The sequence below is a fragment of the Vicia villosa genome, unplaced genomic scaffold (genome assembly GCF_029867415.1).
Source record: "Vicia villosa cultivar HV-30 ecotype Madison, WI unplaced genomic scaffold, Vvil1.0 ctg.001965F_1_1, whole genome shotgun sequence".
Taxonomy (NCBI): Eukaryota; Viridiplantae; Streptophyta; class Magnoliopsida; order Fabales; family Fabaceae; genus Vicia; species Vicia villosa.
The window spans coordinates 67,617-80,762 of record NW_026705793.1 but is presented as its reverse complement, the minus strand read 5'-3'; the positions used below and the strand labels follow the sequence as shown (position 1 = coordinate 80,762).

Here is a 13,146-nt window from a genome sequence, read left to right as displayed (position 1 = left end):
GGTGGTACTCAAGTTATGATGATAAGAGAAGCTGTCAAGCTAGATAAAATATTCTAAAGTGAAAGTGATGATCAGAAAGAGAGAGATTAAAAATCTTTCAGCAACTCCAAAAACCACTATATAAAAGTCTGTTGGTGTTTCCGGTAATATTCCATCTTCTTTCAGGTGAACAAAGCTAGCCTTTAAACTCTGTCAACTTTAAATTATGAGATTTCTAACATATGAAGGTGAAATAAATAAGCTATTTTTTCAAAACAGTATGAATAACATGAAACAAAAAATGTAAATAACTAGTTAGAGACATATACACGTTGTGAAACGCACAAGGGCTTTGAACCAGTATGCCAAAATAACGCGGAGAAGAGTGGGGCAGTTTGCAAACTATTTTAAGCCATGGTTTTATTTCTCAACTCATTTGTAATTTATGCTCTGACCAACATTTAAGTACATTTGTCATATTTTAATTAGAAAAAAGTATAAAAAATTGTATCTAAATTTTAATCTAAAAAATATTATGATTAAACAAAACAATTAACAAATATATTTCTTATCTTCTCATCTATATTTTTACATGTGTATAATACTATAATTTGTGTATCCCTTCCTGAATTCTACATTTATCAAAGGGTATAAAAACTAATTATAGTTTCAATCCTTAGTCCTATCATGCAAGAATGAGATGATCACTCTCTCTTATCAAGCATATGTTTTTAACTTCAGCTCCATTATTTAGTCATAACTTTAGTGGGGGAGTAGTCAAACTTTTCAACACCAATATATAGAAATCTGGAAGGGATTTAGGTAGAAAAACAAGCCTTTTGGGAATAGTTGGCAAATAAGATGCACTTTGACACTTTCCATTAAAAAACTCTTCTTTATTATTTGGCTATCCGAGGAATAATATGGGGAACTTTGTCATATTTTTCAATTTCTTCAAAAATATTTTTTATTTAATTTCCTCATGACATTGATGATCTGCATAAGCACTTGTAGTTCAACCAAAACTATCATGCAAATCAATATCTACTCCTTGTTCTATAAGAAACTTAACAATTTTAACATTTTCTTGACTTACAACAACATGAAGTACAATAGATCCTTTTAAGGACACTTTAACATCACTAACATAATGAGCAATTTATATCTTTTTTTTCCAACACTATAGCATGCAAAACTACCTACATCATCTAAAGATATATTTGTAAGATTATACAAACGGAAAGCTCTCCCTACTCGAAACAAGCGAGAGGTAAGATATTCCAAATATGGTAATTACAAAGTTCACCTAGCTTATAGAAAGCTAACAAGTAATTCCAGGAAAACATGATAATATTCGAATAACATTCGGTAAAACAAAAACTCACCTTCTTTAAGATAATGTCATCAAAAACTGTATAAATAATTACATAAGAACAATTCTTCAAAATAAAAATAATAAATAAATGATAGCTCTATCAAATCTGAATGATAAATGACACCTTAAAAATAAATGAGTTGTTTATACGGTAAATAGTGGGAGTAGTTGAATTGTTAATTAATATTCATTGTTAATTGCCAAAAAAAAAAGAAGCTTCAATGATATATAAATAAAGTTAGGAAGCCTTGATCAACTAAAGTAAAATTAGTAAAATTCTTTTTTGACATTGAAAAAAAACAAGAAAACAATAATCCATAAAATTTGGACAAAGTTCAAAATTGTTGATAACATTGCCTTTGCATATTTCTATTATATCATCCCGTAGAAATTAAGGTAATATTAATTAATCTTATAAAAACTTGTAAAACTTATATTATTATTTTTCTTAAATTAAATTAAAATACTCTAGTGTTTTTGTTATGTTATTTTGAAGCAGAGAAAATGTAAACTCCTCCACCAGAATAAAAAAGATTGGTGAATTTTCTACATGCTATGCGGTTGTGTCTGTTTCATTTTTCTATAATTCTTCCCAATTATCCAATATAATCAATGTCATTATTGGAAAACTCCAACTATTTGAATAATAATGACAAGATTGACTATATTAGTAGCAGAAAAGAAATTATAGAAACCAAAATCGACAAAACCAAAAGACATGTAAAAAACTATTATAACTATAACATGGATCAAAATAGTAATTTTGACCACTGTTTTTAATGCTGACAAAGTGAATTTCATTTTCTCTAGTTTCAACATAACAACAAAAATTTGAGTATAAAAGTTTAATTTAAGAAAATATTAATATGAGCTCCACAAATTTCTTTAAAATTATTAATATTAACTAAATTTCTACGAGGATCATAATATAAGAATATACATAGACAATCAATGTTATTAAAAATTGTGAAATTTGGACAAACTTCGCAGCGGCCGACAATTTTATTTTACCAATTATTTTTTATAAGCCAAAACTAAGTAAATAATTGTTACATTAAAATCATTATTTATTTTAAACATGTTTAAAATTAAATATATCTTAAAATAGATTAAGGTATTGTTTGGAAGTCTTACAATAACAAATCATAAAAAGAAACTTTATCAAGTAAATTTTAAAAAAATGTTTATTTTAAAACACACTAAATTTAAAAAAAATTGTTTATTTTAGTTAATTGATAAAGGCACATTTTTTCTTATTTTTATATCCTTGTTATCATATGAACAATTTTTGTAAAAAACAATTGAGTAATTTTATATATTGCTTGATAAATAAGGAAAAGAGATATTCAACCCCACACACCTGAAATCAGGACAATACTTGCACAATGCGTCGTTCCTGATTTCTTGTGTTAACCTGAGCACTAATAATCATAGAGCATCAACCAAAATTCACGTACAAAGCAAACAAAATTCAAAAATAGAAACAACAACTTGAATGGTTTTTAATAAATTTCAACTACTTGATCGAACAAAGCAAAAACAAGATCAAGTGAATTAGAGATTATGCATCATTTTGGAGAAGAACCAATTGATATTGCACCATTTTGTACTCTACATCACACGGTAAATGGAGGTAATAGAGAATCACAGTTGATGCTAAAAATAGAATTTAGAAATTCAAAGCAGAAGTGGGGAAGTGGTCTATTTATACATCCTGTTGAGCTAGGGCTTTGAACTAGTATGTGGTATGCCATGATTTCTTGTTCAAACCTCCCCATATTTCTCACTTACATTTTGAATGAGTCGACTCTTCTATTAGTTTTCAAGGAAAATTCATTAATTATATTTTTTTTATTTTAAATTTTTACATTTTCTAACAACTCTGAGTACTAAGTCATATTTCATATATTTTTTTACTTAATTTGTGGAAGTTCTTAGGAAATAAATGCTGTACGATACCATTATTTTCTCTCTTACCCATTCATCTTCAAATATTCATTAAAATTATAAAAGTAGCAAGCAAACACATTTTGAATGACACATGCCTTTTTATAAGGTGTATTTTGGAATAGTTTATACAAACTAATAAAAATTATGCGGCCTAATCTAAGACATATTCATGTCACCTAAGACTTTTTTTTAAGTATATTTAGCTAAAAATGTTTAGTTTCACACTCTAACAAAAGTCTTTTATGCCAATTGTCAATACCTTCAATTTTACCCTGAGTTTTTTCATCTGCGTCGGCATAGTATGATCAATTTTCATTTGATCATGTATTTCATCAGTCAAAAACATTCATCTGAGTTTAGATGAAAAAACAGAAATTCTGTCATTTTATCTGATCTTGATGGTGTTCATTCATCATCTAGTGATTAAGGAGTCAAGAGCATTTCTTAATCCCAGTGCATCATCCATTTACCTGTGGATTGAGGAATTAAGAGTATTTCTTAGTCTCAGGGCGTCATTCATTTCATCTGCTCCTTTGTAGGTTTTAACTATTATCTATGTCTATGAATCAAATGTAAACAGTCCAAGAGTTTATCTTTTGCATTTAGTTCTCTGTTCATATCTCCTTTGTATCATTTGATACACCCCAAAATTTGCCTTCCTAATTATACTTCTAATTGGCTTATACTTTGCATTCATGTGTGTCTTTTCATTAGGGCATTAACATACATTTGCATTCATTCATCAAATAAACATCCAAAGCATGGGATCAAGGAGCATGAATTAGGGTTTTTTTTCTTCCTTATGCTTGAGTTTGGCAAAGATACTTCAACTGAGATTGACTTGTATTAGGGTTTGGCCCTAAAACCATCACGGGCCTCCTCTCTTCAACATTTGGCTTCCTCAAAGATGGTGTCTTGCACTTGAGCAGATGATGTTGTTCGCTCATTCATTTAAAGATCACTATAACCTCCCTAGCAGAATCATCTCATACGTTTTTTCCTTCTACACTTCGAACCCAACTAACCTCTTCTGAAAAACCACCCTTACCCGCTTATTTTAATGGGTAATTACTCGTGCCTGTTCACGTCCCGTATCCATTTTACGGGTTTTTACCCTACCCGTATTTTTGCGGGTACAGACCAAATTGTCATCCCTAAGTACATGTATCTTAGTACTCACTCTGTCATATTCTCGCATAATATTTATTTATATATTATTATTATTGTTGTTATTATTATTATTATTATTATTATTATTATATACACATATACTTATAAATTTTGTTAAATAAATTACTATTAAATTTGTATGTATTTTAATATATGTGTTTGCTTATTTTTTTAATCCAACAATTACATCCTTGAACTTTTTTAAATGTTGTTGAAAATTCAAAATGACATGATAAATTATAATTGATTGATAATTTTTTTATTAGAAATTTGGGTAAACGGATATTGGTATGAATATTTAGATACCAATAGGATATGAGTACGGATACAAACATTGGTGCTCATGCAGATATGAGTTCCGGTACGAGAATTTTTTCAAACTGCAGATACGTGGATGGGTACTATAATACTCTGCTCAGACCCTTTTCATTGTCATCCCTATCTATGGATGATAATTTGACTCATTTCTAATGGGTATCCGCAAAAATTATCCACAACGAATAGGATAAAACCACGTAAAATGGGTATGAGCATGAACACTAGCAATTATCCACTAAAAGAAGCAAGTATGGTCGTGGATACGATTACCTTAGTACCCACCCCACCATATACAACATTTTCCGTCTTTAACAACACTTGAAAATTGTTGCCAGAACTCTGAAAAACGTTGCCTAAGAGAATAGGGGACGTTTTCCAGTCGTCCTCTATGCGAGCGTTGCCTATTCTCTAAAGGGACGTTTTTTATCGCCTTTTGGCCACACATTTCTAAAGCGTCCCCTAAACTATAGAAATAGGAGACGTTTTTCTGAGTCATCAAAGGCAACGTTTTTCAAATGTTGTTATAACTTGCGACGACTAAAAAATGTCCCTAAAGTGAAAACACACTATGGGGACAATTTTCAAATGTTGTCATATCAGACAACAATTACAAATTGTTCCCTAAAATTAATATAGTGAGAACACGTGGTAATAGTATTTTAAGTTACCCTAAATATTTTTTTATCATATTTCTCATAAAATAAATAATTGGAACAAAAATTACACCAACATAAATTGCATGTACCAATAAAGTTATAATAATAAATTTTTCAAATATTAAGTCAAATACACATAACAGACACAAAACGTCTAACATTACTTAATACTATAGTTTAATACTTAGAAGTATAAATCTATCAAAATGACAAAATATAAAGTTTCTTTTAAGTTTCTTGCTTAAAAGCTTAAAACAACATCATCCAACTCATTTAAGTTTCTCGAATTCAGCATCATCTCCAATCCATCATCCTCATCATCATCTATGTCGTCCTCTTGAGATTCAACACCTATGTAGTCCTCTTGAAGTTCATCATCTATGTCATTCTCATCACCTAATTCAATAACAAGTTTCATTATAAAATAAGTTAATAAGACTCTTAACTAAAATATTATGAACACATCCAAAATTCTGGAAAGTTGTTGTCAAATTTGGAATGAGAGTCACAAATTAGAAAAAGAATTTACAAACATCATTACTTTTTTGAGTTTTGCCACTAAACCGTGTCTAACTAGCCACTGATGTCAACAAATAGGTACTATCCAATATAATTACGAAATTAAAATATAGTAAATATTCACAATAATATTTTCCACACATTAGATTTACATGGTTTAGCCTTTTTTTTAATTCTTTTTTTCTTAATACAATATTGACTTCTTGATATTTAGTTAATATAATTTAGAAAATAAGTCTCTTTAAAGTTTTAACAGCCAAACAAAACTATCTATTTCAAATTTAATTATAAGCATATACTTCTATGTATTGACTTCTTTCATAAATTTTTAAGCATTTAATCAAGTTCTTCAGCCTCTTATAAGACGGCCATGTTGAATGTAAAAAGCTCATGCTACTATGGAATAGTCCATAAAACACATACTTTATACTGAAAAGCTACACACTATCTTTGCATATAGAAAGACTAAGATAAATACATTCACTAGCTAGATCTCCTCTTAAGCAGGAGATAACATATATATTAAAAAAAATACTCACAGCCATGTAGCGTTGGTTAAATGCTTCGAAGGTGGTACAAACACTTTCTGGCGATCCACTTGGTTCTTGAGATCCATTATTCCAATTTCATAAAACTTTGCAAGTTAACCTCTGTTAAGGATTATAGGACTGGAGATAGGACTGGAGAAATGAAGTTTGAAACAAAACTATTAGCTATATTATATTGATGAAAACCAAGACAACAAGAAACAAAAAACAAATATTAACTACAAACAATAAAATCAAAAAAATCATTTCACTTTTCCTTCTTAATTTCATCACTACTGACCCCTGTTTTAAGAAAAACAACCCATCCCTGCTTTAGAAATTATTTATGCAACTTTCCTAGTAATGAAAATTAAGAACAGAAACAAAAATAAACTACTACACATCCTTGGATTCAAAAAACTTAATCAATTATTAAAGAGAGAAGTTATATATATATATATATATATATATATATATATATATATATATATATATATATATATATATATATATATATATATATATAAATTAAAAGGTCTATGGAAAGTCTTAGTACAGTAGAGATTATACAGTCCTAAAACTAATAATATCAATACAACAAGGCTCATTCACAATGTATTGTGCTAAGCAAAATTAAGTTCACTTTCATAAACATCAAATTCTATAAAAAAATTATCATATTCAACTTACTAGAATCCTAATTAACCATATGGCAATTGAAATAACACTAAATTAATAACAATGTAAAATATATCATTCAATACCCGATATGTCTTCAACCTATTCAGTCTTAACAATTTGTACTCCTCCTTTAAGGCCACTGTTAAAAGTTCCCAAGCCACTTCCACCGGCTAAAATTTGACTCTTCATCGCCAACAACACAATAATCTTTGTTACACCTTTGACATCCAATAACCAAGACAAACTACATTCCTCAACAAAAATAACATAACACCAATTATCAAAGTCTAATGAATTCAACAAAGCAGGGTATATCATCACAAACAGCACATCAACCTAATTGAAGGAGCTGTAATTTGTCCTTCACATAGAAATTTTTTTCTCCTCTTTTAATGTTTATTTTTTATTATATAATTTTCAATACAATTGTTGTATGAGATATTGGCTAAAATAAATAAATAATTTGTGATGACTAAACCAATTAAGCTGTACTTAAGAAAAACAAATTTTTCGACAAAAAGATCAAAATCAAAACGGAATACAACATTTCTTTCAATGTTGAGCCATCTCTAGTTGAAAACCCCCATTTAAAATAATTCTTTCTTTCTTATTGTCTTGTATTTACCAAGTATGAAGTTGTTACGTGAATATGACTGGTGCATTACCAAGTTAAATAACATTAGAACTTACCGAAAAAGAAGATAGCAACACCGCAATCGACCCACTCACAGATACACGACGACCGACGACACACTCAGAGCAATACGACTGTCGATGCACTCGCAACAGAACGACACTAGAATCGGCAGCACAAAGCAACCGAGTTTTGTTGATTTTATTTCCTGTTCGTAAAAAGTTAGGTTTTCCTATCTTTCACTTTGTGAATCGGGTGTGGGCCTTAGACTTGGTGACCCACTTGAAAGAAAACTCTTTATTACTTATTGAATGTTTAATATTTGATACCGTTTGGTTACTATTTTTTTTAAAAATAAGTTAATCTAATAAAATATATGTTTATATTATTAACTTAAATAAATAAATTTTATAATATAATACAATGTTATAATATTTGGAGGGTAAATTGCCACCTAATTTTTTTAGTTTTTGTTGAAATTTTATGGAACATTTGAAAAATGTACCCCTTTGTTAGGAACAGTGCAACAATCTAAAATTGTTCCCATTAGCATTTAAGGGGACATTTATCAGTTATTGCCAATGAAGAATTATAGGAACGCTTGAAAATCGTCCCCATAAGTATTTTAGGGAACATTTATGAGACGTTGGGAGAATTGTCTTGGCAACAAACAAAAAATGTTGCCTAATCTTTTTTTAGGCAACAATTTATACATGTTGCATAAAAAAGTGTTGCCAAAAGCAATAAATGTTGTAGCGCCCACATAATATATATATATATATATATATATATATATATATATATATATATATATATATTATATTTTTTAATTTTTATTATTATATACGTATACATGCTTATCAATTTTATTAAATACATCACTATTAAACTTGTACGCATATTAATATAAGTGTTTGTTTGTTTCTTAACGAAAAAATAATTTTCTTGAATATTTTTTTAATGTTGTTAAAAACCTAAAATAACATGATAAATTAGAATTTTTTTATTAAAAATGAAAATAAATAGGTATGGATATGAGTAATTAGGTATCTACATGGTAGAGTTTTAGTACAAACGTTGGTGTCCATGCATAAAAGAGCTCAAATACATGACTTTTTCAAAAAATTAATATGAGAACGAGTATTATAGTATCCTGCCCATTATTATCCCCATCCCTATACCCACTTCCAATTTTGAATGAGTTGACTCTTAATCTCTAAATTATCATCATCATATTATATTAAATTATAATTTTAAAAGTTCTCCAACAAAAACTTCCCATCAAAATTTAATAATCATAATAATAATGAAAACGAAAATAATAAAATAAAATAAATAAGAAATAACACTAATAATTTCTCATTAAAAAAGTTACAATGAAATAATAAATAAATAAATAATAATTGTTAAATAAATAAATAAAAATAATAATTAATAATAAATTAATAATTTTTCTTATATTAAATTGTAACCTTAAAACCTCTCTAACAAAACTAATAATCAATAATAAAAAAAATTAGAGATAACATTCTTTAAATTGTGTGATATTTAAGTAACTATTGTTTCACTAACTTACTATTATTATTATTATTATTATTATTATTAATATTATTATTATTATTATTATTATTATTATTATTATTATTATTATTATTATTATTATTATTATTATTATTATTATTATTATTATTATTATTATTATTATTATTATTATTATTATTATTATTATTATTATTATTATTATTATTATTATTATTATTATTATTATTATTATTATTATTATTATTATTATTATTATTATTATTATTAATAAAAAATAAAATAAATTAAAATTGTTTTTGCATATAACAAATAAGTTTTTGTTAATAGTTTTAGAAAACAAGTTGTATCGTGTATACAGACAACTTAATATGTGTTTAAATATTCATTAATCATCTATTAGACGTAATTAATCATGTAATAAGGTTTATGTTAATAGTGGCATATGATGTCTGTACGGTGTCAAAAATTGTGCTAGAATAACATAGCTAATAGTCATATAAGCTAAAACAATAAATTCATTTGAATTCAAAATTTAAAAGATAACGACATATATAAATTTACTTTGAATAGTAACTGAAACCATTTCAAAAAAGGAAATTGGAAAAGGGTTGACCCTTTTCGCTTATGATTATCCAACTATGTCAACTCTTGATTAGGTGGCAAGCTACCACATCGAGGAATAGTTGGCAAATAAGATGCACTCGACACTTTCCAATAAAATATATGTCATTATTATTTGGCATCGGAGGAATAATATGAGGAACTTTGACATATTTTTCAATTTCTTCGAAAACTATTTTGTATTTCCTCATGACATTGATGATCTGCATAAGTACTTGCAGTTCAACCAAAACTATCTTGCAAATCAATATATACTCCTTGTCCTATAAGAAACTTAACAATTATAAAATTTCCTTGACTTACAACAACGTGAAGTGTAGTGGATCCTTTTAAGGACTCTTTAACATCACCAACATATTGAGCAATTTATGTCTTTTTTTCTCAACAACATAGCATGCAAAACTACCTACATCATCTAAAGATATATCTGTAGGATTATACAAGTAGATTGTCACTGATTCATGGTCACTCTTAATTGCCTCTCTTAGCGGTATATTTCCATCGAAATCTGTATAAATAAATACATAAGACTTATTCTTCAAAAGAAAAATAATAATTGAATGATCGCCCTATCAAATCTAGACGATAAGAGTCCTAGTCTAGGTGGTTTTATGTTAGAATTGAGTTTCTCTTTCTCGGTCTGCTCTACTTCTCTTATATACTCATTTTGCTATATTAATCCATGACCAAGATATAAATATCATTTAAGTGGTATAATTTTTTTAAGAAACCATTTTGATTAGAGAATGGAGTACTAGGGGTACTCCAACCCTTACAAAACAAAGAACCAACAATCTACAAATAACCTACAATTTAAAATATCAACAACAAAGCAAAGGGTTTTTGTACCATTCATAAAAACTACAAATTATCCTATCCTTGCTTTCTATGGTTAACCACCACCAAGAGTATTTCATTATCCCATGGAATAGTTCATCCTCATCCATGATTGCATTGTTGAAAATGATGTCATTTCTCATCTTCCAAATATTCCAGCACACTGTTAACCAAATTGACCCTATCCTCTTCCTTGCAAGCTCCCCTTCGCATAATTCAATGCATTTAATCATTACGAGTAATGTCCGACTTGTGAATTATCATAAAAAATTAAGATATAATTTTAAAGAAACATCGTCTACATAAACAAACGTCGAACATTGTATGTTATTTATGTTTAGAAATCATTATGTTGTTTCATTATTTTGTTGGCAATCTAAGAGAGAAAGAGAAAGATCTGGTTAGATTTGGATGAGACACGCGACAGCTTAAAAATGAATGAATTGTTTATTATCACTACAAAAAAACTCTAATCCAGCGACATAATTAGCGACGTGTGAACAACGTGGCTAATTAATGTTAGTTGCGACGTGAATCCAACATCGCCACCTGTATTTTATTATTAAATAACTTTGCAGTATTAAAGTGGTTGGGAGTCAGACATGGGGGGCTGTGAATAACAGTTGCGACGTGTGTAGCACGTCGCTACATTAATGACATAAATTAATTCATCACACCCCATAACGTTCAAATGGGGGGAATATTCAAATTTTTGTAAAATTTGGTGGTGACGTTATTGTCACGTCGTTACATTTATAATTCAAAATGGGGGGAAATATGATCTGACACATTGGCAGCTTTGCAGTTGTGTAAGTGACCGTTGAAGGTTGCGACGTGGATATCACGTGGCAAGTAGCGATGTGCCTTCCACGTCGCTACATTATGTATTAATCCACCCATTTCACTTCCCCCCACCACCATTCACGAACATAATTTCTCTCCTCTTCTCTGCAACCCTTCTCTGCAACCAAACCCATTTCTCTCCCAAACCCATTTCTCTCCCAAAATCATCTACTCCTAAAACCCTTCTCTTCCCAAAATCAAGCTCAAAACCCTTCTCTTCTCTTCTCTGCAACCAAACCCATTTCTCTCCCAAAATCATCTACTCCTAAAATCCAACCTTTCTCTCCCAAGTTAATTCAATCCCAATTCAATTTCAAAGGTAGTTAAGATTATTTTGATATTTTGTTTATTTCTTATAATTTTATTATATATGTTGTTGTTAATTTTTGATTTTTTTTTTGTATAGGTTAATTAGTAGATTGAAGAAGGTTGTAGATTGAAGAAGGAGGAGTAGATTGAAGAAGAGGTAAGTTATTTTTGTGTATTATAGTATATATTAAATAGATTTAATAGGTATATATGTTAATTTGTTTATAAAATTTGTTTAATAGGTATTGTATTTGTTGAAAATATATTGTGTTTGTTATAAAATTTATAAAATTCTAGTATATATTGTGTTTGTATATATTGTGTTTGTTATATTGTGTTTGTATTTGTTGTAGTATATATATATATATATATATATATATATATATATATATATGTATATATATATATATATATATATATATATATATATATATATAGGTATGTTTATTATATATGTTTATTTATTAGGTATATTATAAAGTTTTCATTTTTAATTTTTATTATATATATTAGTTATTATAATGAGTAATATTATACTATATTTAAAAAAAATAGAATATATATTAGATATGTTTATTATACTATATTTATATATATTTGTTTATTAGATATGTTTATTATATATGTTTGTTTATTAGGTATATTATACTTTATTATAAAAAAATAGAATATTTATTAAAATATTTATATAGAATTTAATTTTTATTATAAATTTAATTTTTACATATATAGAAAATAACTTTTTATGTTTATAATAAAAAGATAATATTTTTATATTATGGATTATGAAAATAAAATATTAAAAAGAAAACAATTTTATACATATAAGTTATGAATTTTTTATGTTTATATAAAATAAGTTATTTTTTTGAAGAATAGAAAGATAAACAAACTATAATTAAAAATACATCATTTTTATATATATTTGATAAAAATAGTTTTATTAAAAAAATTCTAATAGAATATGTTTTATATGTAATATATATTATTGTTTTTAAAAATAGAAATTATTATTAAAAATAATATACATATTAATCTTAATGAGTGTAAAAGTTATGTTTACAATATATTATTTATATTTAAAAATAAAAAATAAAATATTATAAATTAAAATAAAATAATATTTTTAATAATAGTAAATATTTAAAATTAGTATTTTTATTAAAGAATATTTTCAATATGTGT

At 27.2% G+C, this 13,146-nt stretch overlaps 1 long non-coding RNA gene across 1 annotated transcript; it reads right to left on the bottom strand.

Annotated features, from left to right (window-relative positions):
- Nucleotides 1–5,706: 5,706 nt before the first annotated feature.
- LOC131637297 (uncharacterized) lies at nt 5,707–7,989 on the bottom strand. Its single transcript, XR_009294301.1, has 4 exons — nt 7,866–7,989; nt 7,259–7,419; nt 6,507–6,647; nt 5,707–5,844 (listed from the first exon to the last, which is right to left on the bottom strand). It is a non-coding gene; the product is annotated as an uncharacterized LOC131637297 (long non-coding RNA).
- Between the last annotated feature and the right edge of the window lie 5,157 nt (nt 7,990–13,146).